This window comes from Ovis aries, chromosome 3 (assembly GCF_016772045.2).
Source record: "Ovis aries strain OAR_USU_Benz2616 breed Rambouillet chromosome 3, ARS-UI_Ramb_v3.0, whole genome shotgun sequence".
NCBI lineage: Eukaryota > Metazoa > Chordata > Mammalia > Artiodactyla > Bovidae > Ovis > Ovis aries.
Genome location: NC_056056.1, coordinates 95,823,045 through 95,846,719, shown reverse-complemented (window position 1 = coordinate 95,846,719; position 23,675 = coordinate 95,823,045). Strand labels below are relative to the sequence as shown.

Sequence of the window (23,675 nt, the reverse complement as noted above, 5' to 3'; positions counted from 1 at the left end):
GTTAAAAGCTGACCTCCCTCTGCCTGGATTAATAACAGGACCTAACTTCACAGGGCGGTCACCTGAAACCAACATACGAAGAACACTCACAACAGCACCAGGTACACAGTAAGCACTGCTGCTGCTGAGTCGCTTCAGTCGTGTCCGACTCTGTGCAGCCCCACAGAGGCCCACCAGGCTCCCCCGTGCCTGGGATTCTCCAGGCAAGAACACTGGAGTGGGCTGCCATTTCCTTCTCCAATGCATGAAAGTGAAAAGTGAAAGAGAAGTCGCTCAGTCACGTCCGACTCTTAGCGACCCCATGGACTGCAGCCCACCAGGCTCCTCTGTCCATGGGATTTTCCAGGCAAGAGTACTGGAGTGGGGTGCCATTGCCTTCTCCGAGTAAACACTAGGAAAGGGTATTTTAGTTTGATACCAAGTGCTGGTGAGATTTAGCAGAAACTTTTTTCTCATGATCCACTGTTAGAGGGCAAAACAACCATTTTGGAAAGGTCTGTGGTACCATCTATTAATGTTAAATAGACATGCACGTACCCTATGATTCTATACTCCTAGAGAAACACTGCACACGTGCCTCAGGAAATGTGTACACAAATGTTCACAGCAGCATTACTCATAATCATGGTAATAGTCTAAGGGCTCACCAACCACAGCATGGACATGGAATATTACACAGCAGTGCAAATGAAAGAATCACAGGAACACGAATGAGTCTCAGAGACTACACTGAGTAAGGTGAAAAAAAAAAAAAGCAAGCCTCGGAAGACTATATATAGTCTATCAACTCCAAAAAGCTTAAAGAAAAAAAGGATATGTAAATGTATTGTGTAAGAATACAAACATATGTAACCAGAACTTTTTTAAAAAGCATGGGAATGATCAACACAAAAGTCAAGGTAGTGGCTGCCTCTGGAGGCGAAGAGGGGGAGGGTGGGGAAAATACCCACGTAGTCTCAGTGACGTTAGCAACATCCTAGCTCTTAATGCAGGTAGGGAGTTTACATGCGTTTGTTATTATGCTTTATATGTTTAACATATACGAAACCCTAAGTGCGTTTCAAATAATACATGAGAAAAACTAACATATAATATTCCATCAGCAGATATGCCTACTTAAAGTGATAAAGAATAAAAACATATTATTAATAAAACCACTGGGAAATGTCTTCAATGAAAAAATGAAACTGAAGAATGTACTTATAAATGGATGCTTTCTGAGGGTTTTTAATGACAGGGGACGTGTTTACACTATTTGAAGTGGAAAAAAATAGGATTGGAATTACTGCTCAATTTAAGAATCCAATTCTATTAACAATGCACATCTGTGCACACACAAAACAGCAAAGGGAAATCTGCAGGGACGCAAACGGTGCTCATCGCTGGCTAGCAGAGAATGGGTGCATTCTCTTGTTCACAGGCTCCAGAATTTACTACAGGTGTTATATTTTTATGGGGGGGGGGGAGCTTAAGAACAGAGTAGCTATAACACACCTGAAACTCTGCATAAACGATGCAGACCTCTAAACAAGCACTACAGGGGAGTCTCAGGGAGAGGAATTCGTGCATGCGTCTTCTTCTTGCTATTTCTGTTGCTACCCACACACACACGCACACACTCACACACACACTCACACACACACAAGCGGCCCTCTGGGAGGGAGACTGGGTCTGGCTGAGGCAAGGTGCCAAGCCTGAGATTCCCCACCCATCAGAAATCCTCTGTAAGTCACTGTGCCCAGCACAGCCCTACCACGCTGACCCCGCAGCAGCTCGCTCCTCCCCCATGACGATGACCGTGGCAGGGGCGGGATGGAGCCAGCTTCGCCGGTTCTCCAGACGGAAGCCCCTGCCTCAAGCGGCGGCCAGCCGAGGCCAGCGGGAGGAAATGGAGCCGACCACATCTGAGGCCTGGCGAAAGGAGCAACAGCTGCCTCGGAGGCCGCCAGCACACAAGAACCAGGTCAGGACGCAGAGGCGGCTCCTCAGCCAGACAGCGAGAGAGCGCGCCTTCACTGACACACACCACACACACACACACCTCGCACAACCCACACACAGCTCCACAGCCGCCGGGGCCATGGCCCAAGCCACGCAGTGCACGTCCCACAGCCAGAAAAGCCCCCATGAGTCCCCAGCCAGGCTAGGCAAGCCACAGCTCCACCCACCCAGCTGCTCATATGCAGTTCTCACCACCCACCTCCTACCCCCAAAGTCTAAAAAGCGAAGGAAATGAGAAACTTTGCCAACATCACAGTCCATTGACAGAGAGCCAATCCTTAACTAGTAGCCCCATGCACTCTCCCTAAAAGTGTCCCAAACCCCACAAAACATAATGACAGTTCCAGCGTGTCAAAAGGACCAGCACTAGGGAACAATGACGACGAGAGAGCAGCTAATAATAGTTCTGAGTGCTAGGTGCTAACCTCTGGATTAAAAAAGCACTTTCCCTGGTGTCTCAAATGGTAAAGAATCCACCTGCAATGTGGGAAACCCAGGTTCCAACCCTGGGTTGGGAAGATCCTCTGGAAAACGGAATGGCTACCCACTCCATTATTCTTGCCTGGAGAATTCCATAAACAGAGGAGCCTGGTGGGCTACAAGTCTATGGGGTTGCAAAGAGTCAGACACAACTGAGCAATAACAGTTACTCAGTAACACTTACTTATTTCATGTTTAAACACAACCTTTTGAAGTCTTCCAACAACCCAACCCCCATTTTAGTGGATGAGCAATGGAGACACGTGCTCTGAAGCCTCGAAATTGGTGAGTGGCAAAGCCCAAATCTAACATCAGGATGACAGTGGATGCCCATGGCCTCCTAACCACCAGGGTTCTAGTCTTTTGGAGAAGGCATGCCCACATTTGCAGAAGAGTCTAATAACTATGAATTTCAGCCTCCTACTTGAACCCCTGTTGAGTGAGTTTGCTCTCATCCATTCCTTTCTCAAAGACTTGAGAGGATTTCCATGTTTGTTTGTTTTTTTAATTCAAAAAAAGAATTCTTAAGCCACCACTCAAAAACCTATAGGAAAAGTAACTTTTGGCAGAGGAGCCTGGCGGAGGCCAGTCCTAAGACAGACTTCACACAGTGGGTTAGGAAATGGAAAAGGGGGAAACTGGGGAGTACAAACAAGTTTTATTTATTCTAAAGCCCTGGGTGTTGGGGGTGGGGGGCGGAGGCCAGGAATCACACAGCACATCTCGATGTAAAGTCTCATTCTCTGCAGTCACTGCAGGTCTGTTAGCCCAGATAACTGAAAGATGCCAGTAATCTGGGGTCCTGTGCACGTTCATCTCAAGGTTCTGTCTTCATTGTTGGAAAAAAGGGCAATAGAAACCTCAGCCCCCTGTTATCCATTTTCTCCTCCATGAGGTTAGGGGTGACAGGAAGTCAGCAGGAGTCCTCCCACCGCTCTGTGGCAGACCCCCACCCCCACCCCCATACCTCCCTCCCTAGATTTTTGTGACCTTGCTGGATTCCGGTCCTCCTTCACTCCCTCCACAGAGATGCTCCCTGCCCTCCTGGAAACCTCACCTACACCTAAGGCTGCACTGCTCAGCCTGCACCAATAACCTAAAAGCATCCTTTCTCCTGGACTGTTGTTCCTCAAGCTCCCGGCCTGCTCTCCAACCAGCACATGTTTCCACCTCGGTACAACTTAACTCCAGCACATTCAAAACCTAACTCAGCACCTGTTCCCTTTTTCCAGCAACTCTTCCTCTGAACATTCCTTTATTACAATTCGTGTAAAGAGTCACTATCTTAGGGATCCTGGCTCAAACCTTTGATGTCCAGTCACCTTTGATGTCCTCCTCTTGATGTTTCCATATGCAATCAGACCATAGTCCTGTCGACTGCTCCTCTTGACAGTATTCCAGATCTACCTTCTTTCAATTCTCTCCTTACTTCTCTCTCACAGGGACAAATGCAGGAGGCTCCTTGACCAGACAACCCACCTCTGCTTTTGCCCAAGTGCACTAGCTTCACAATCATGTTCAATCCACTAAGCCTCAAACCCACATCCCCCAACTCCCAGGCTAGGGTGCTCGCTAATTCACTACTTCAGTCTTCTCTCTTGACATAAATGACAGAAATAAATGAATACGTAAGCAAATAGATAGATAAATGTATCGAGGGCAATAAAGAACTTTCCATCTTGTCATGCTGCTTCAAGGAACTTAGCTTTATAAATATGAACTTCAAAAAATATATTCTATATATTAGTGAAAACTGCAAACTCAAGATAAGGATAACAGTTTAGGAAATTATGATATAATTCAGTGGAATATTACAGAGTCATTAAAACCCATAAATTATGAACACCAAGGAAATATACTGGGTAAAGTGGGAAATGAATACCATACTGAATGAACTATGTAAAGCCATGCATGCAAGTGATAAAAGAGGAAAAGAAAGAGCTTTTTAAGTGAAAATAGCTGTAGTAGCCCCAAAGAATTATGAAATTTCACCTGTGGATACTATCAACACATTTTAACAATCATACCTTTCATATATCAATATATATAAATAAGTATTTATTTACCTATGCCTTCAACAAATATATACAGAGCTTTTACTATCTGAGCGTCAGTTTCAGGCACTGGGCATAGAGCAGTGACTGAGCAGTCCCAGCCTCATGGACAGACATTATAGATGTTAGATCTGTCCTGGGCCCCATTCAAAGGTAAGCTCCTTGAGAGCAGACAGGTACCACTATCTCTACAGTGTGTGTGGCAGCATAAACCTGTGATGTACTCTGTGACTTTGAGTATGTGATGAAACCATTAAGAACTGATATTAACTGTAAGTTTATCTCTGAATGAAGCTGCCCTTTGTGTAATTACTGAGAATATCAAAGGCATGCGTGCTAAGTCACTTCAGTCATCTCCGACTCTTTGTGAACCCATGGACCATAGCCCACCAGGCTCCTCCGTCCATGGGTTTTTCCCAGGGAAAATACTGGAATGGGTAGCCATTCCCTTCATCCAGGGGATCCTCCTGACCTGGGGATCAAACCTGGTCTCCTACACTGCAGCCAAATTCTTACTGTCTGAGCCGCCAGGGAAGCCCTTGGGATGGTAGAAATGTTCTTAGATAGTGTTGATAGTTGCACAACTCTCTGAATATACTAAAGCCACTGAACTGTACACTTTAAATGGAGAAATTATATGTTATACAAATTACATCTCAATAAATTCAAATCTAATTTTAAGAAACCTTTAGAGAAAATCCTCATTTCTATCTCCCTAAGAAGCTGGAGAAAGAAATGGCAACCCACTGCAGTAATCTTGCCTGGGAAATCCCATGGACCGAGGAGCTGGCAGGCTAGAGTCCGTGCAGTCGCAAGAGAGTCAGACACGACTTCGTGACTAGACAACAACGAGAAGTTTTAAAGCAGCAGAACCCTTGCTCCAGGAGGGGAGGGCTGAGCTGCTGAGCCCAGCCCAAAGGCAGAAGGAAAGGATGGAGGAACAACAGGAGTATCATTTAAAAACTCTTCTCAGTAACTCCTTCACACAAGCGTTTATCACGCCTCTTAGTTCCTCATTGGGTTGCGAGTGAAAGTGATATAACAACATGGCCCTTACTTAGCTCAGGGAAAGTGGTGATCAAGATGGGGAGACCATCTCCCACTCCACTGCCAAGTATTGAAGGGACGGACCCCTGAGGAGAGCAGGGCTGTAACTTCTGAGAGGAGATGCGAGCAAGATTGTGTGGCCATGAGTTCTGGGTTGAGGAAGACAGACATGAACTCTGAAAGTACATACACCAAGGTCCCCAAAACCAAGAATCATGGACATAAATCCTGCTGAACAGTTGAACATAGTCACAGACATGAAATGTAGGATGGTTCAAAACGTCCCTATTATTTAAAGGGGGAGGGGAGAAGTTTGCAAGAGATTCAGTAAAATTATAACAAGTGAGACAAAGAATATGTATTAAGCAATAAGCATGGCCTTAAAAAGCTACACTTTGTTGAAAAAATGAATCATGTTTTTAATACCCATTATACAAGAGGGTGCTGCCACTGCAAGATAACCTTACTTACTCTCAACTATCTGTTCCACACACACGACCACTCCAGAACCTCCACAGAAGGACCTGGGGCAGGTGGGCAGGTGGCCTGCTAGCTCTGCCCCAGCCTTGGGACATACCCGGGGCTCCCACTTCTGACTGTCTGGGTGCTACCACAACATTGCCAAGGGGGGTTAATCCCACATTCCCAGCTGAGGCTTCACTCCTCAGAAGAGGGCCACACCCTGCCCAAGGCTGAGATACTTGCTCTTCAACCCTGTTCTCAAAAGGGAGTGGCAGTGGCTGAACCAGTTTTTCTGTTTGTTTAAAATTAGAAGTATATTTTTATTTGGCTTCAGCTATCAGAATGTTTTAGTATGAATTACTCACTTTTTCCTACTTGACTCGGAGGCTGGAGAAATACACATACACATATATACACACACATACACACACACACATATAAATAACTTTCTATGGATTTGCTCCATAACTATGGGAAAACCCCGAACAAACTTTTTGATCAACCAGTACTTTCCAGGTATGTTCTAAGAGTTTTACATTTTTCATCCTCACAAGAGAAAACTGAAGCATACGAAGTTAAGTAACTAACTTGCCCTGAGGTAATGCTGGCTGGACCAGTTTTAAAGGCTCTCTCTTTCACCACCTCTGGCAGTGATCCCTGGCCAACACCAACCATCTAGGGAAGGGGAGGGAGGGGTGCTACGGGCAGGCAGTGCAGACAGGGGCCAAGGGAAATGCAGAAGAAGGCTGCTCCCTGGAGAACTGGGCCTGCCCACCTCTCAGCCTGGGGACTTGGCGAATGAGAAAGGAGTTAAGTGTTCACCTGAGCTGGACGGTGCGTGAGCACGTGAGCAGAGGGACCAGACTCCCAGCCCCCAGCTCTCCTAAGATGGTTTGGCTGTTAAGTTTTGGACAAATCGTTTTATCTATCCGGGCCTCAAATTTCTCACTTGCTTTAAAAAAATGTCAGGAAAAACTGAGAATCCATTCCAGATACAAAGAGTCTAAAAAGACCTGACCAATGAATATGCGTGATCTGGGCTATCTCCCCCCTGCAAGATAAATTGGGACAACTGGCAAAATTCGAATAAGGTCGGACAGATCCGTGTTACTAGTGTTCACGAGGTCTGTAGATTAAGTCTGTATTGGTGTTGTGTCTGTTAATTTCCTGATTTTGATCATTGCACTGTGGTTATTTATGTGATTTTAGAAAATCCACATTCAGTATTCAGAAGAAAGGGGTGTCACATTTGCTACTTACTTTCAAAACATTATAAAGAGACAGAAAAGGAATATGGCGAATGTAGCAAAATGTTAACATTTGGGCATCTGAGTGAGAAGAATTCTTTGTACTATTCTTGCAACTTTACTGAAATTGCGCCAAAATCAAACTATTTGTTAAAAGAATTATGTTACTAGAAGATCTCTAAAACTCTTCCAGTTTCTGTGAAAAGGTAACATTACCCACGTCTCACGACAAGGAACAGGAAAGAGTTAAGTACCGCTCCTTGGTAGCAGAAGAAGGGCTTTAGAACTCAGGGTGTCTGACTCAAGAACTTGCTCCCCACCAGAGCCCAAGCTCTCCCAGCCACTGACAGCCACTGACAGACATCACCCTGGGCACTGGATGAGAACAGCAGGGCAGAAGTCCAGTAAAGAAAAGGATTCTTGGGCAGTTTCGGGCTGGCTGTCAGAAGATTTAGAGAGTCTCAGGATGTAGACCACTGCCCTCCCCACTATCTAGACCCTCTCCTTCCTCACATACAAAGCACACCCCAAAGGGCTAGCCTGAAGCTTCAGCAACACATACAACACACACAAGCACCAACAGAACACACAGGCCCCCCCAGAGTACAGAATCGCAGCCCCCCTGCTTGCCAAACTAGAGAAAGCCCTTGCACGTCGATGAAGACCCAGCATAAAAAAAGAGTGGCAAGAGTTTTGTTTTGTTAAGGTGAATTAGACCAATGAAAATAATAATATTACCAGAAAAAAATGTATGCTTCTATAATACCTTCGTTAAGTCAGAAGAAAACAAAGATTTCAATCCAAGAAGCTAGAAAATAAACACTAAATAAAAGGCAAGAAAGAGAAATTGGTAAAGATAACGACCAAAACAGTTGATCAGAAAACAAAAAGTAGTGGTATCTATAAATAAATCTAAGAAACGGGAAATCAAAAGGCCAATAAAATAAGCAAACTTCTGGCAAGGCTGATCATTTTTAACAGAAAACATAAAAATTTACACTAGAAATGTAAAAAGAATATAACCAAAATCAGTGATTAAGAATTGTTTTACTAAAAACTTGGAAAACATGGGATGAAAGGATGATTTTCAAGACGTGGAAATATTGAAAATACTAATCATGAAACAGGCTGCCCTGGTGGCTCAGATGGTAAAGAATCTGCAATGCGGGAGACCTGGGCTTGATCCCTGGGTTGGGAAGACCCTCTGGAGGAGGGCACGGTAACCCACTCCAGTATTCTTGCCTGGAGAATCCCCATGGACAGAAGAGCCTGGCGGGCTACGGTCCATCGGGTTGCAAAGAGCTGGACACGACTGAGCAACACAGCACAGCAATCAGGAAACAAGTAGAAATTTGTCAGAGAGCTACCCTTGAAAAAAGGTACCAGGCCTACTAATTGTTTATTACATTATTTTTCTAGGTCATAAAAAATGATGATCTTTCTTATTCATTAATTATCCCAGATCCCTGTGAGGTAAGCACTACCTCTCTATTTTTATAGACAAGAAATCCAAGGGCTCTGAAGGGCCAAGGCACTGTCTCTAAGGAACCCAGCCAGACATGCTCACAGCCTGACATCTCCAGCAGAAGACCCAGAAAACCGAGTGTCTTAAAATGTTCCTTAAGTACCTCTGTGATAAGCCAGGCTTAGAAAGTTCTGGCCCTTGCTTCTGACCACACTTGAAGTGTGGTCCAAGGAATACCCTGGTGGTCCAGTGGTTAGGATTGTGTGCTTTCGCTGCCGAGGGTTCAGGTTCAATCCCTGGTCAGGAACTAAGATTCTGTAAAACTCAAAGCAGGGCCAAAATAAAGCATGGTCCAGTAGCATCTCCAGAGAGCTTGTCACAAATGCAGACTCTCAGGCATCACACCAGACCTGCTGAGTCAGAGAATGTATTGTACAGAAACATCCAGGTGATCTGAATGGACATTAAAAAATGAGAAGCACAGGAATGGTCTCTATCAGTTTGATCTTAAATTTCTCTTAAAATATGCAAAAGCAGTGCTTGTTCTCTTAGGAAAAAAACAAAACAAAACAAAAAACCAACTGTTAAACTATTAGAATTAGATTTAGTTATATAAACATGTAAAAAAAAAAAGGTATAGCAAACTAAAATAAAAACATTAAAAAATTAAGACATCTGTAGTATTTGCCAAAGTACAATGAAGCATTAATACCATTAACATATAAAGTTCTCTTATGAATTCATAAGAAAAATCACACACAAGAATAATAGGCAAAGCAAATCAAAATATATTCACAAAGAAGTGCAGATCACACCTAAATACAGCAATAAAAATTTTGCAAATCAAAGTATTTTATACCGGTTTTTATACCAATTAAAAATAGATTATAGTAAACATACTATTTTTATAATCGGGGTAAAAATCACTAAAGATATTTAAATTTTTTAAAATATGACTTATAAAGACTGTAAAATTTTAAAAGCTATAACAACATTAACAGGAGTTCTGAGTGGTAAAATTACAGACGTTTTCTCTATTTGCATACTTTCTGATTTTTCTATAGTGAATTTGCACTCTTTATAATCAACAACAAAAAAGTTAACTACTCCCTAGAGTTTGATCTTGTCTAAAATTTAATAGCTTTTACACTTAAGTCTTTCTTGGTTTTTCATAAGTGTTTGCATAACACTTGGCCTTTTCACAAGCCATCACAGTATTTAAAGGCATGTCTTTTCAGTTATCATCAAGCACTGGGAGCCCCCAAAAAACAGAGCCCCTTTTACATTACTCCACAGACCAGCAGTTTCTCAAACTCCTGTGGGCAGAGGAATTGCCTGCAGGAAGCTGGCCTCTGATGCAGATTCCCAGGGCCCACCCACAGATAGCAACCCTGTGTGTCTATGGAGGGGATTCACACACAGTGACCCTGAAACTACTCTTTGAGAATCACCCTCCAATAAGCTTATGGGAGTGAGGGTGAGTGTAGAAAATGGGAAGTCCTAGCTAGTTCAGAACCTGGGTAAACTGAGGGTCTTAACTGGTTGGCAGAGAACAACAGTTTCTTTCCACCCACCAGGCACACACCCAGCTCCACCCGTTGGCAGTCTTGTGCCTCTACTTCTGGAAGAGGGCGACAAGTAGATGGGGGCAGGGCTAGGAAAAGGCTTTCTCCAACAGGTGAGCTGAAGCCCTAAGCAGCCCCACTTTGCAGCTGAACTGCCAGAATGCACTCTGCTCTGGGAGAAGGCACTTGGAACAGCTCCATGGGTTCACAGAGGCCCATCTGTCAAGAGTTCCTGCTCAGGACCCAGAGAAGGCAGCTCCTTCAGAGCTGGGAGAAATGCAGCCGTGGCTGCCCCAAGAAGCCTGAGGACTCAGCATGGCCCAGGGAGGGCCCATGGCAACCTCCTCCTGCCTGGGTGGGCACTGGAAGCAGGGGTAAGACTCAGCTGGGGCAGGCGTGCAGAGCAGTGCTCCTGCCTTCTTCCCAACCTCATGGGTGTACCCTGGGGTCCACTGTTTCTGGGGGATTTAAATGAATTAGCAGAAAGAAGAGCCAGAGAAAGGGTTTCTATCTCCTCTGCGACCTGAGCATCGAAGGGGAGGGTGAGCACAGACCACAGGGTGAATGAGAACCATTCACTGCTGTAGTCAATGCAACTCCGTGACACACTGAACCAGATGCGTGCCAGCACAGAGTGGTTGGGAAGCAGCTCAGAGCCCACCTCTAATTGCCATTTCTTTTACATGCACAAGCCAAGTTGATTCCCTCTCCCACTTTCTTTTTTCTGCTAAGAGGGAGAAATCTCAACTTCTGCTTAAAAGCAGCAGGGACTCTCTGTCTTTAGGTCTGTAGCACCCATACCCCAGGGATGGGGGGGGTGCCTCATTCATGGGCCCTGGTGGGTCCAGCCTTCCCAGGCAGCAGCGATCAGGGACCTGTGGTTATGGGAAGACTGGCAGGGGAGCGAGGCAGAGTGGCTTGCACTGGACAGCTCCACCAAGAAAAGGTGACTTCCATTTCCCAATCATAAGTAAAAGCTGAAAATGAAAACATGGTAAGGAGGAGTAGCACACTGATAGGAATAAACTTCACCTAGAAATCCTGGGGGTGGACGAGGAGGAGAGTGTCATAGACTCTGGAGAAATAGCAGACAGACACCACATTTGAGAAAGGAGACCAGCCACACAGATGCAGAGCCAGTATCACCAGTGAGTGGTCTTACAAGCTCTGTGTTCAGCCTTGATGAATCCTCACCCCCAGTGAGCAGTTAAGTTTGTTCTATGCTGTCTTCAGGTATCTGGGAACCACGAAGGCAGCTCTCTCTATTCTTTAGTGCTAACGAGGATTAATGAGCAGTGGGCTGTCAGTCAACGGTTAATTATGAGGTGTGGGTTCAGAGGGTTCCTCCCTGATATCAGCCTGTGGGAAAATGGCCCAGGACCTTCTTTTTATGTGGGGACAGAGCAGGTACCCCATTTTTTGCTATCCACCTCACAGCTTGCAGGCCTGCTTTAGATTCTGCTCCTTACGCTGGCCTAGGTTGTCACACTTTGAGGAGGTGAAGCTCATTGTCTCTGTCATCAATTTGATTTCACAGCATTTACTAAAAGGATTTACTGCGTGCCAGGCTCTGTGCCAGGTGCTGGGGAACAAAACTGAGTGAGACGAGCACCTCATCACTAGCCACTCACACCAGGCACTGAAGCATCGCTGCCCTGGTACAGCCAGCGCAGACAGGGAGTGAGGAAACAAGGGGATGTTTGGCCATCACAGAGCAGCTGACAAAAACCGCAGCATTTCTAGTAAACCTGTGGTGACAGGCTAGAAAGTGTAATGGCAACAACAGCAGCAGAAGCTACAGTATCCAAAGCAGCAGCTTAATAAGAAACATGTAAGACCTATCTGAAGAAAATGTTAAAAAGAACTTTGACACACAAAAAGACTACGATAAATAGATACACTTCCTATTCCCTGGATGGGAAGGCTCAATATGAAGCTGTCCGTTCTCCCCCAGATAATCTATAAAGTTCATGCATTCCCAAATGAAAAATCCCAACGTTTTCCACGGAGCTTGACAAATTGTTTATAAGCCTATTTCGAAAAGGAAATTATTCGGCAAAAGAAAAGCCAAAGAAACATTTGGGGGAAAAATGAATTTCTGTTCTTGTTTAAACCAAATCGTTGTATAAAAACTCCAATAATTAAAACAATGAAATATCGACACAGAATCGGAAGGGAGGCCCTAAAATGTTTGCCCATGAATATATGCATATTTATAAAGCACTTATGGTAGAATTACAAATCATTTGGAAAACTATAAATATTTAATAAACAGATTGAAGATAACAGACTTTCTATTGGGGAAAATTCAATCTCTATCTTATATCATATACAAAAATAAATCTCAGCTTAAAGAGATCTAAATATGTAAAATAAAACTATACAAACTTGGATGCCAAAATACTGATGAATTCCGACTGTACAAAAATCAAATTCCATTTGACAGACACAATGAAAGATAACTCAGAGGCCAAACTGTTTTCAAAATATAAGAGGCTAATACTGATAATATATGAATAAAGGATCAATAAAAAGACAGTCTAGGGACTTTCCTGGTGGTCCAGTGGCTAGGACTCTGAGCTCCCAACAGGGAATTAGATCCCACTGCCATAACTAAGACCCAGCACAGCCATGTAAATACATAAATAAAAATGAATGAGTTAATTTAAAAAAATTCTAAAGTAAAAGTGGGTTCCTGTATATAACAGGTAATTCACAGAATAAATACAAAATGGTTAACATTTAAAACATTCTCAGGAATTCCCTGGCAGTCCAATGGTTAGGTCTCAGTACTTTTCATTGCAGTGGCCTGGGTTCAAATCCCTGTCAGGGAGCTAAGATCCCATAAGCCATACATCACAGCCTAAATAAATAAATAAATAGAACATTTTCAAGTTCACTAATAAACTAATATGTTAGATCCTTTTTTCACTTACTAATTTGCTAAAAATTAAAAACTGATCATTTTTCGTTCCGTGTTAGTAGGAGAGTATATTTGATAGATATTATCAAATTACCTGTTGGAGGGTAACTTGGTGATGTCAGTTAAAACTTCATTTATATGATACTGTCCTATGCAAATACTTGAACAAATAACCCCAAAATATACGTACAAATATGTAAACTACTAACATTATTTATAATTGCAAGAAATTGGAACTACAAATGTCCACCAAAAGGAAATAATTCATACCATTAAAATCAAAGAGTCCACAGCCATTTAAAAGGTTAAGATAAGTGTACTAACATGGAAAGATGGCCTCAGCATATTATGAGCAAATAAAAAATGACCCCATATGTATAACTGATTCACTTTGCTGTACATCAGAAATTAACATCACATTTTAAGTCAACTATACTCTAATAACGGAGAAGGCAAAGGCACCCCACTCCAGTACTCCTGCCTGGAAAATCCCATGGAGGAGGAGCCTGGTAGGCTGCAGTCCATGGGGTCACTAAGAGTTGGACACGACTGAGTGACTTCCCTTTCACTTTTCACTTTTGTGCACTGGAGAAGGAAATGGCAACCCACTCCAGTGTTCTTGCCTGGAGAATCCCAGGGACGGAGGAGCCTAGTGTGCTGCCATCTATGGGGTCGCACAGAGTCGGACACAACTGAAGCGACTTAGCAGCAGCAGCAGCAGCATACTCTAATAAAAATTTTAAAACAAAACATAATGCTTGTTATAAACGTTATTTAAAACATTTGTTTTAAACATTTGATTTTTAAATCATTTTCCATTTGAAAAAGAAAACATAACCCCCAAAACAGGCATGGTACAAACACGTTATTGCAGGAAAGGCAATAAGTTCATGTGCTCATTTTGGAGTCATGTACTCATTTTCAGTTGCAAACAGAGGTTATACTGGGATGGAAAAGATGTAGGGATTTTCATTTTCTGATTTACATACTTTGACATTATTTTATTTCTTTAAATGGGCATGTATTGTTTTATTTAAAGTTCAAAAATTTCTTTTCCATTTGGAAAAAAAGCAAAAAGTAGTAATATTGCCACTGGTTTCTAGGTTGAACTTGAAGTTCATCCCTTCTCTGTCCCCTGCCCAAACCCTCCCCCTGGCCTTGACTGCTCTCTAGGGAGTGAAGATAAAGGGTGAGAAACTCTATGGACCAAGGTACTGCACTGTCTCCCTTTAGCGTAAGCCCCAGGCCCGGCCCTTCTCTGCTGGCTTGAACAAGTCTAGGCTGGGTACAGAGGCCTCCCCGCCTCACACCCTGCTGGTCTCAGAGAGCGGAGGATCCACTGTCCCAGCGGGGACCATTGTCATCAGCACCCTTGAGATGGATTTTCAGTGGACCACCGCTGGAGACAGATGCCCACCCTGTTTCTCCTAGCACTGTGGATGCTTCACTTGTCTTCCACTGTCCTCTCCATCCAAGGGCGATATTCACAGCCTCAGGGACACCAGCTGGGCCATAGTTTCTTAAGGTGCATGAAAGAAGCAGGAGCAAGGCTTGAAGCTGCAGCCTAAGCCAGCTCAGCTAGGCTGTGAGCTCTGGGTCAAACATTTCTCTCTTGCTCCTCTCAGCTTCTAAGTTTCTCTGGCGCTAATGTGTGAGGTTTTTCTAAATACTACTGAAGCTTCCATCTGGGTTTAGGATATGCTTTGGTCCTAGTAATTCAAACCGATACTGCTTATTAGGTTTAAAAACAAAGTTTTCCACAGGTTCTGTCTAATAAGCTGATAAACTATTACTAGTTCCCTTCCCAGGGGTTTGGAGACAAGTAAGCAAGCGCTGCATTGTCTGGTCTTGCCATTTTCCACGTACAGGGATTCTTTGCTAGGCCCATGTTAGGAGGAAGGTAGTCAGGCTACATTGGGACTTGCTATTTTCCCACAGGGTAAGCCATCAGCACCTCCCCAAGAACGCCGGCAGACATAAAACAGCAAAACCTGGAGAATGAGGCCACAGTGCAACTTAGAGAAAAGGTCATATTTTTAAATGTATTTGTGATCAAAGAAGAAAAAAGCAGAAAAACACAGAAAAAATAGTGTCCTAAGGCTCCAACTGAGAATCTAGAAAAAGCACATACCAAATAAACCTAAGAAAAGGACAATTAATAAAGACTAAAGTAGAAATTAACACTCCAGAAAACAGAAGGCGCAACTGACAAATCTACCTTCTTTTATACAGAAAACTGGCAAAGCTGAGAAGGAAAAGAGAAAAGATGAATATGCAACATCAGAAATTAAGAAAATGAAAAAAGTCACAGCTACTGAGGAAACTGAAAAGCAATAACTATATATGCATCCTAGGAATAAACCTGAAAAATAGACCTCATGGAAAGACAAAGTACATGTACCAACAGCCACAGAGGGAAAGAACTCTGGAAGCTGCAAAGACCCAGCCTTCAAAAAGGTACCAGGCTCAGGCAGTTTCATCAGATTTTTTTTCCAAAAAAATCTTTTTTTGGGGCGGGGAACAGATGGAATAGTTGACTGTTTCAACTATTTCAGAGCATAAAGAAAGAATAAAAGTTTCACACTGTATTATATGAAGTTATCATTACTCTAATACCAATATCGGACAATGAAAACACAAAATGAAAATTATAGGTCGATCTCATTCACAAATATAGATTCCAAACTCCCACATTAACAAATCAAAACAGCATGTTTTTAAAAATTCCCCATTTCCAATTATGGTATATTCAAGGAGTGCAAAGACAGTCCAGTATTAAGAACTGTATTAACATAATTCACTTTATCAGTAGGTGAGGGAGAAATATCTTTTATCTTCAAACCATGTTGAAAATATATCCCTGGGGCGGGGAGAGGGGGGGATGAGGAATATCCCTGACCTTGATTCCAGTTCCACCCCATTATGAAACATTGGCCCTTGGTCATACTACTGTTCCGAACTGCAGTTTTCTTATCTGAGAGGTGGAGCTACCACCTGCCTTGGAGCTGTAATGAGAATTGCAAGAGACAGAGAACTATGAAAACTTCACCCCATGACACACACACAGTAACTGCTCAACAGGTAAACTGCAGTTAGTTATCATGTGGGGGGAAATAGGTTCTAATACAGCATGACTCTTTGTAAACGACACAGAACAAGCGTCTAGTGTGCATACAGTCAAGGGTAGAGGGATACTCCAGTTTACAGTAATTAACCAGGTTGTGAATTATGGACAAATTCCTTCCCTTCTATTTATTTCTATTTTCTAATGTTTCCAAAGAACATGTAGCATCTGTATAAGCAAAAAAGTGAATAAAAGCCCCAAAATGTTATAGACTATTGGATTTAGCCAAGATTGAGGACTGGCAAGCCTAAAGGCCAAAGTAGAAAAGGAAGTAAAAGGGAGACAGAGTAAAAAGGAACATCAGGGAGGAGCCTGCAGGACTCCTCTGCCCTGCACCCTATCGCCACAAAACCCACTCCCATTCAGGAACGCCCACACAGGCGTGGAAAGGTGCTCCTGGCAGAGGACAAGCTGAAGCCTGTCCAAAGCCAGTATACAGTCTCGTACTAAGCACAGCCTCACCTGCTTTACCCAAATACCACAGAAATACTGAACAATGGCAGGGAGGTGAGGGTACTCATTTCTCGGTTCAGGTGCTGGTCACACAGCTGTACTTACTTTGTAAAAACTGACCAGCTCTACACAGTATGTGCTTTTGTGTATGCTATACTTCAATAAAAAGTTTTTTCAAATTTAAAGTTGAGAGGAGAACACTTAGTTTCTGTTATCAGCTATAGAACTACCTTCTAAAGTTCTGGCTTTAATATGAACTTATGGGTCAGTTTCATGGAAAGGAATATTCCACCCAGTATTTTGTCTGACATGTCTCACTGTCTTAATAGAGTCTGCAAATAGTCTCACTAAAATTATCAATAGATGAGAAAAAAAAAAATTCCAGGGCAACCCAAGGATATAGGAGACACAGGGAAAGCCAAATCAAATGAGGGCCGCAGCTCTCAAGCCTGAGTGCACATTTAAATCACCTGGAGAGCTCTGAAAAACGCTGGTGCCTGGGCTCCACCCCAGACCAGTTACTTCAGATTCTCAGGGGCTGAGGCCTAGACACCAACAATTTCTTTTTTAAACGCTCCACAGAGGTTCTAGTATGCAATAAACTAGCTGGACCAGAGGGCCCAGCCACTGAGGCAAGTTGAAGCCTGGCCCCTGCCCATCCTGGTGGAGGCTGTGGGAGAGGGAGCAAGTGTATAGGGCTGAGGTGTCCTGATCCACCCAGGTCTTCTTCCATTTCCAGCTTCCCTAGACCTCAGCAGAGCTCCAGTGAGGAGGGATGCCCCCCACATGAAGGAAGCAGCCTCTGGAAAGTAAGAGGGAGGGGCTTCCCAGGGATTGGACACAGAATCCTGGGCTCTGGCTCCCTGCTGGGTGTTCAGACTGTTCCGGACCACTTGTCAATACCGTCCCAAGACATACACCACTCCAACCACACAACCCAGAACCAAGCCCTAACTACTACCCAGGGTCCAAATGACACCACTGGGAACCCACAGCTGGAAAACAGGAAACCGAGGAGAGGTAACAGCGGGGAAAAGGGCCACAGGGCAGAGGTCAGGGCACAGCCCAGTCATCGGGTAGGACCCGGCTCAGGGACAAGCGGTAGGGGCAGTAAAGAGGATGCTACGAGACACACCTGCTAAGGGGCTCACACACGCACCTCCAGGGGCCCCACTCCCACCCATCCTGCATCCACTCCACCGAATTACGTGACAGGAACCTAAGGTGTGACTCCAACAGATGGCTCTCTGGGCCTAGCAGTCCCAGAGCATTTTTACAAGCGCCTAGATAATTTCAACACAAGGAGTCCTTTGCCCATATTCTGAAAAGCGGCATTCTCGGAGGCCCTCTGTTAGTCTACAGGGCTAAGCTCACAGGACGAGGGGTGAGAGTGAGGATGTGCTGAGACCATGAAGAGCATGCCAGGATGGAGAGCACAGAGGGAGGAGAGAAAGGCATGGGCAGTGCCAGCAAACAGGGTGGGGATCTCTCAGGCACAGCCTCCAGCACTCCACTGAAAATCCATTTCTGTATTCCCCCGCTGGAGTTCGGGGGCACGGCAACAATGATCCCAACTGGGAAGGCACAGTCTCCCCTCTCTGGGTCCAGCAGGGCCTGGACAGTCAGGCAGCGTCCTCTTCACCCAGCCTGAACTTGTTCAAGCCAACAGAAAAACGAGTGAACCCAGGGTCGCGCTTCAGGCGGAAGGTGCAGCAAAGGGAGTCTGTCTGGGGATTCAGATGAGGCCATCAGCTTGAATCCCTTTCAGGGTTTCTGCCTGTCTGGAGTTACTAGCCTCCCGGGGTTCTTCCGCCTTCTGTAGAGTGGCCAGCAGTAATCAGAGGTAGAACCCTCCCCCTAATGCATGGGAAGGTGGACTGCAGGGAACAGCTCCTGCTGGAAACTCCATCTGTTTGGCAGGGCTGGGAACCAAGACCCGCAAGCTAAGAGCAGACTCCCGGGGAGGAGGACCCTGGGAGTGGTGTGGAGGCTGCAGAGGCAAAGCAGGAAAACTCAGTCAAGTGGGCCGGGAGCTCAGCAGCTCACTGTCAGGGACAAGCTAAAAACCCTTTCAGTGTCTTTGTTTCCCTCACAAGGTCCGTGAGGTTCGGATTACACATGGAAAATGCTTGGAGGTGGGACTGAGAAATCCAATTACTTAAGCACCAAGGGCACAAGAGTTCCAGGTCATAGAGGTAACCAGGATTTGCTCAGACCCTAATCTCACTGTCCTTGGAATGTCTGCCTCCTAAGGAATATTTCTGTGGCATGACAATATTACACCTTAGACCCTCCGCCTACCCTCCTCCAGGATGAGGCAGCTGGCATAGAAGGCAATTAATATTTTAACTTTTTTCTGTAATCTTCAGCGTCTTAAATGAAAAGGTCAAAGATCTTAAGCAGAAGAAGAAAAAAAAAAACTTTGCAGAGTGTGGGGGGCTAAGGGGGTGACATAAAGTAGGAGGGAGCTTCCTGAACTCAAAACTGTCAGAAATATTAGGAGACTCATCCTTAGAGAAATCAGGGCAGAGGTTGTGACCAGCCCTCAGGGGAAAGGGGCTGAACCTCTCTATGTTATCAAGAGCTACCAAATGGAAGAAACTCAGAAGTCAAGGTACCCCGCCAGGGCAATAGAGCCTTAGAGTCTGGCAGGGCCCAAGTCTATTCTGGCAACTACAGAGGCCTGGCCTCAACCTTAACTGTACGTGCACACACGTGCGCACACACACACACACTCAGACACAGACACACAGAGTCCCGCCAATCTACCATCAGAACTGAGACTTACAGAGATAAAAGGACAGACAGGAGGCAACCTTATCTACAGAGGCTATGATGCAAGTAAAATCTTTTGAGGTACTCCAAGAGAATTCTGGGGTAGCAAGATCTCTCCTCTTCCTAGTGGCTCTGTCCCCAAGATGGAGAGTACGGAAGAGAGGGGTCAAAACAAAGACCCTCTGCTCTTCCAGAAGCAAAGTTCTAAAGTAATGCCGTTCAAGGAATGACCCATAAACGTTCTCACCAGTTCATCACAACATAAACACAGGAACCAAGAGGAAGCCTTTAGAAACTAGCAGAGTGAGGTGAACTTCCTGCTCCATCCCGGAGTGCATTTGCCAGACCGCCTCGTTCAATGGCTCACAGATTGGTATGGACGGTGCTGAACCCCTGAAGGGAGCTATGCATGGCGAGAGCTGCCAGCTCTACATACAGAAGGAGCTGTTTTGGTCCGCAATATTTTGGAAATTAGGAAAACTGACCCTCAAACCCATTAGTTTGAGAACAACCCCCTCAGTTTACAGGAAAGACTAAAGTCCAGGGACTGCCAAATGGCTAAAGACAGAACCCAAGAACAGGAGAGGTGGGATCAGCCAGGAAAAGTCACTGCATGACTGCACGTCTCACCCTCCTCTTCCCGGTCAGCGGTCTCACGGGAGCTCCTAAACCAGTGAGGGCTGCTTACTGCTTCGAATGAGTAGAAGACAATTTGGGGTTCAAGGTAAATGGCCCCAGCACAGCATTTCCTTCCAGCTTTTCTTGAATCTCAAACCCAACGCAGCTAAAGCCAACATCTTCCTTTCAGAATTAAGCTATTGTCCCAGCTGGTCCATTTCTTGACCCCACCACCCTAATCTGTATTTGCCAGATCCCAGAAACACCAACTTACTGAAAACACAGTTGGTATGTTGATTGTTCCTTCAAAGTCCCCTGAGGTCCACTGAGTCTGTAGTGAAAGTAGATGTAAAGAGCTAGGGCTGGTGGGGGGCGAGAGGCTTCCTCTCTCTTGGGCAAGTTCACAACCCCAAACACAAAGATCAAAAGCATTCACTGCATTAGGGGGGGGGGGGGAACTGCCAGAGCTGGTTTTCCCATTCAGTGTTACAGTTTTAGGCAATTTAGTCAATGTCTTCTGCTTCCAGTGATACTGTGACTATCACATCATAATGATGTCTCCTATTTTTCAGGACCTAGTGTTGTACATAGAACACGGCAAACAGTAAATGCAGAAAGACAAAGGGAGAAAGAAACAGAGATAAGGTGAATGGGGACAGGGTCACAGTTCTGGACAGCATGATAATCTGTAGATTTTAATTGTCTCAGCCACCCCCATCTCTATTTGCCCAAAGGCTTCCTCAACTAATCTGTAAGGAAGCTACCTCCTCTTTAGAAGCGACAGACAGCCTTGTAACAAGGGGAGTCCTCAGCTGACTGCCAGATGCCCGAGGACAAGAGAAAATGAGGCCTAAAACCTAGGAGGTCAGGATGGGAAAGACAAGAGGCCCCAAAACTAAGCCAAAACAAGGCCCCTCCCTATACTGCCTGCCCCCATCCCCAGCCAGCCAAACCATTTGCTACAGCCTCAGGGGCATGGGATGGGACTTGGCAACACCACAATAACCATTTCTAGCAGAAATGTCCATCTGCAGCTGAAGGGAGCCCAGCACCTAGGCCCCTCCTCAGCCAGCCCAGCCAGGGGCCTAAGGAGCCATCACAGTGGCCGTCAGGCAGCTCAGGGGCAGGAAGGCTCTCCTTTGGACTCACTCACCCATCTGTACTGCAAAGTTTCCCCCATCTCCCACAACATTCAAAAATGGCTGGGGTCACAAAGGAGGTGGATCTGAGCTCTGGGACTCTAATACCGTACTTATTATGCACGGGGAAGCCCTCTCTTTCCATCCTCAAACTCAACTCTGAAATCCCCTTGGTTGGTTCCTTTCCTAGCCTAGCTTGATATGCCCACCTGCTTCCATATCTGCCCAACTTCATTACCGCTTGTAAACAATACTTCAGAGATAAAAGAGTTCCTGCTGGACCCTCACAAAGGGCTGGAGAGTGGGAAGAGCAGGCAAGAAAGAACTAGGAGGAGTTCCCCACGGTGTGTGGAAAGTTGAGGATCACAGATCCTTGACAAAACGAGCAGTGGTCCAAAGGAGAGACAGAAGGCAGAGATCCTAGGCACAGTCCCAAAATAGTTTCCACACATCCTCAGCCAATGGAGGGTTCCCATGGGGCAGAGCGTGGGAGCAGCGTGGGAAGCCCAAGAGCCTGGTGCTTGCGGCTCTGGGCACTCACTCTTGTCCAGGCTGCCAAGAGGCAGGAGGTGACAACAGCTTGTGCTACGGCATGTTCCTTGGGATATCATAGGTAGACACGCAACACGCCCAGACAGCACAGTGACCAGCTGCATTCATCAAGCTCAACTTTATGCCTGTGCTGGGCATGACACACACTCTGTGTCACGGATATTCTTGAAACCCTGTCAGGACTCGGCACCTGCTAGACGTGCACAAGCCCACTGGCTGCTGGATATTCTCCACCCAGCGAGCTTACCCACCCTAGGCCCCTCCCATGGGAACCCCCAACCCGGGAGACCCCCTTTGCCCTGTGTCCCAGAATCTCTGACTGCTCTGAATGAGTCCACACACCACACACATCTTCCTAAAGCACCACCTTCTGACAGAAGAGGATCTCACAAAACCACTCTCTGAGGGTATATGTGAAACACCACACTGAACTATGCGAGAGAACTACATGGCCGGGGGGGAGGTGGCACCAGGAACAGACGGCTCAGATCCGAGTGCTTGCTGGCAGTGCCCAAGCTGGGCCAAGAGGAAGCTAGGACTTTCCAAGAGACAACTCAACAATAAAAACAAGCAGAGACACCTCAGAGCTTTAAAAACACCACCAGTTCAGGCCCCACGCTGAGAAGCGGGAAGGAGGAAGACACGGGTGAAGGGCATTCTCTACTTTCCCAGGCAGCCCTGCCCCATGCCCACAACACTAAGGACGGAGATATTAGGCTGGGAGATCCCAGCAGGGTGGCAGGGCCAGCACAATGCAGGCAGGGAGGAATGGAGAACACACTTGGAGAAAGCTGAAGAGAAGCCATCGCTAGGCAGGAGGGGGTGCTTTCCGGAGTAAACAAACCTGCCAGCAGTCCCTCTTCTCAGCAGAAAGGGAAGCTCTGGCAGACAAGGCCAAAGACACAGAGAAGGGAGGGAGCTGCCTGCTCCTTGGGCCCATCTGTCCTCATCCCCTTGTCCTGCTTTCTCTAGAGTTGGGGGCAGAGCAGGCGCACAATCTCCGTGTCCACAGCCCTCAAAGCACACCGGTGTCTATAGCAGTGGGCAGTCAGGGGCACAAGTGGAGGTGGAACCTGTGGGTTCTGCTCTGGATAAAGGGCATGGAGTGAGCTCACAGCTCTCTCCTCCCCACCCACAGCAAAGCCAGTATCAGCCACCTCTGCTTGCCTCAGGGGCTGCCACGGTCTAGTCCCAGGCAGTCGCCCACTACTTGCAGCCCCACCAAGGCTCGCCCAACTCTCCAGGGCAGCCAATGCCACCTGGCTCTTCTCCTTCCCCCAGAAGTAAATTTCTTGCCCTCCCTCAGGCACTTCCTGCTGTAAGTTCCTCTGGGAGAAGGCCAGGGAACCACCCTGGTTCCTGATCCACCCCACAGCCTCACCCAGGAACCCCCAAACCCCCTGAGAAAGCGGAGGCCCTCCCGGCCAGCATCCCGGCCAGGCAGTGACGGCGGCACTTTCAGCACCTCCAGGGAGCTTTCCATAGTTTTCCCAGGAAGTCAGAGGAGGATTTCCCAGGAGGAAAATCTAAGAGCATCTGGGGACATGAGCAGCTTGCCCACCTGCTACCCAAGCAACCAGACTCCGCCAGCTCCTCACAGGCTCCAGGGGCTGAAGGGGAAGATAGAGCTGAGGCAGGGGCAGGAAAGGGCTCCACTCTCCTAGAAGTCCCATCCAGTCCTGCCTCCCACCTGTCCCTACTCTCTTTCCCCAGCCTCTCTCTGCTCTTGACCTGACAGGCAGCCACTCTGAGCTGCCTCTTGCTCTGTTT

At 45.9% G+C, this 23,675-nt stretch overlaps 1 protein-coding gene and 1 long non-coding RNA gene across 6 annotated transcripts in view; one reads left to right on the top strand and one right to left on the bottom strand.

Annotated features, from left to right (window-relative positions):
• The window catches only part of TET3 (tet methylcytosine dioxygenase 3), a 111,746-nt gene that overhangs the window by 67,336 nt on the left and 20,735 nt on the right, over positions 1-23,675 (bottom strand). The gene's annotated exons all lie outside the window — the stretch shown is intronic.
• On the top strand, positions 1,838-15,832 carry LOC121819270 (uncharacterized). The gene is made up of 2 exons (XR_006059551.2): positions 1,838-1,963; positions 15,477-15,832. It is a non-coding gene; the product is annotated as an uncharacterized LOC121819270 (long non-coding RNA).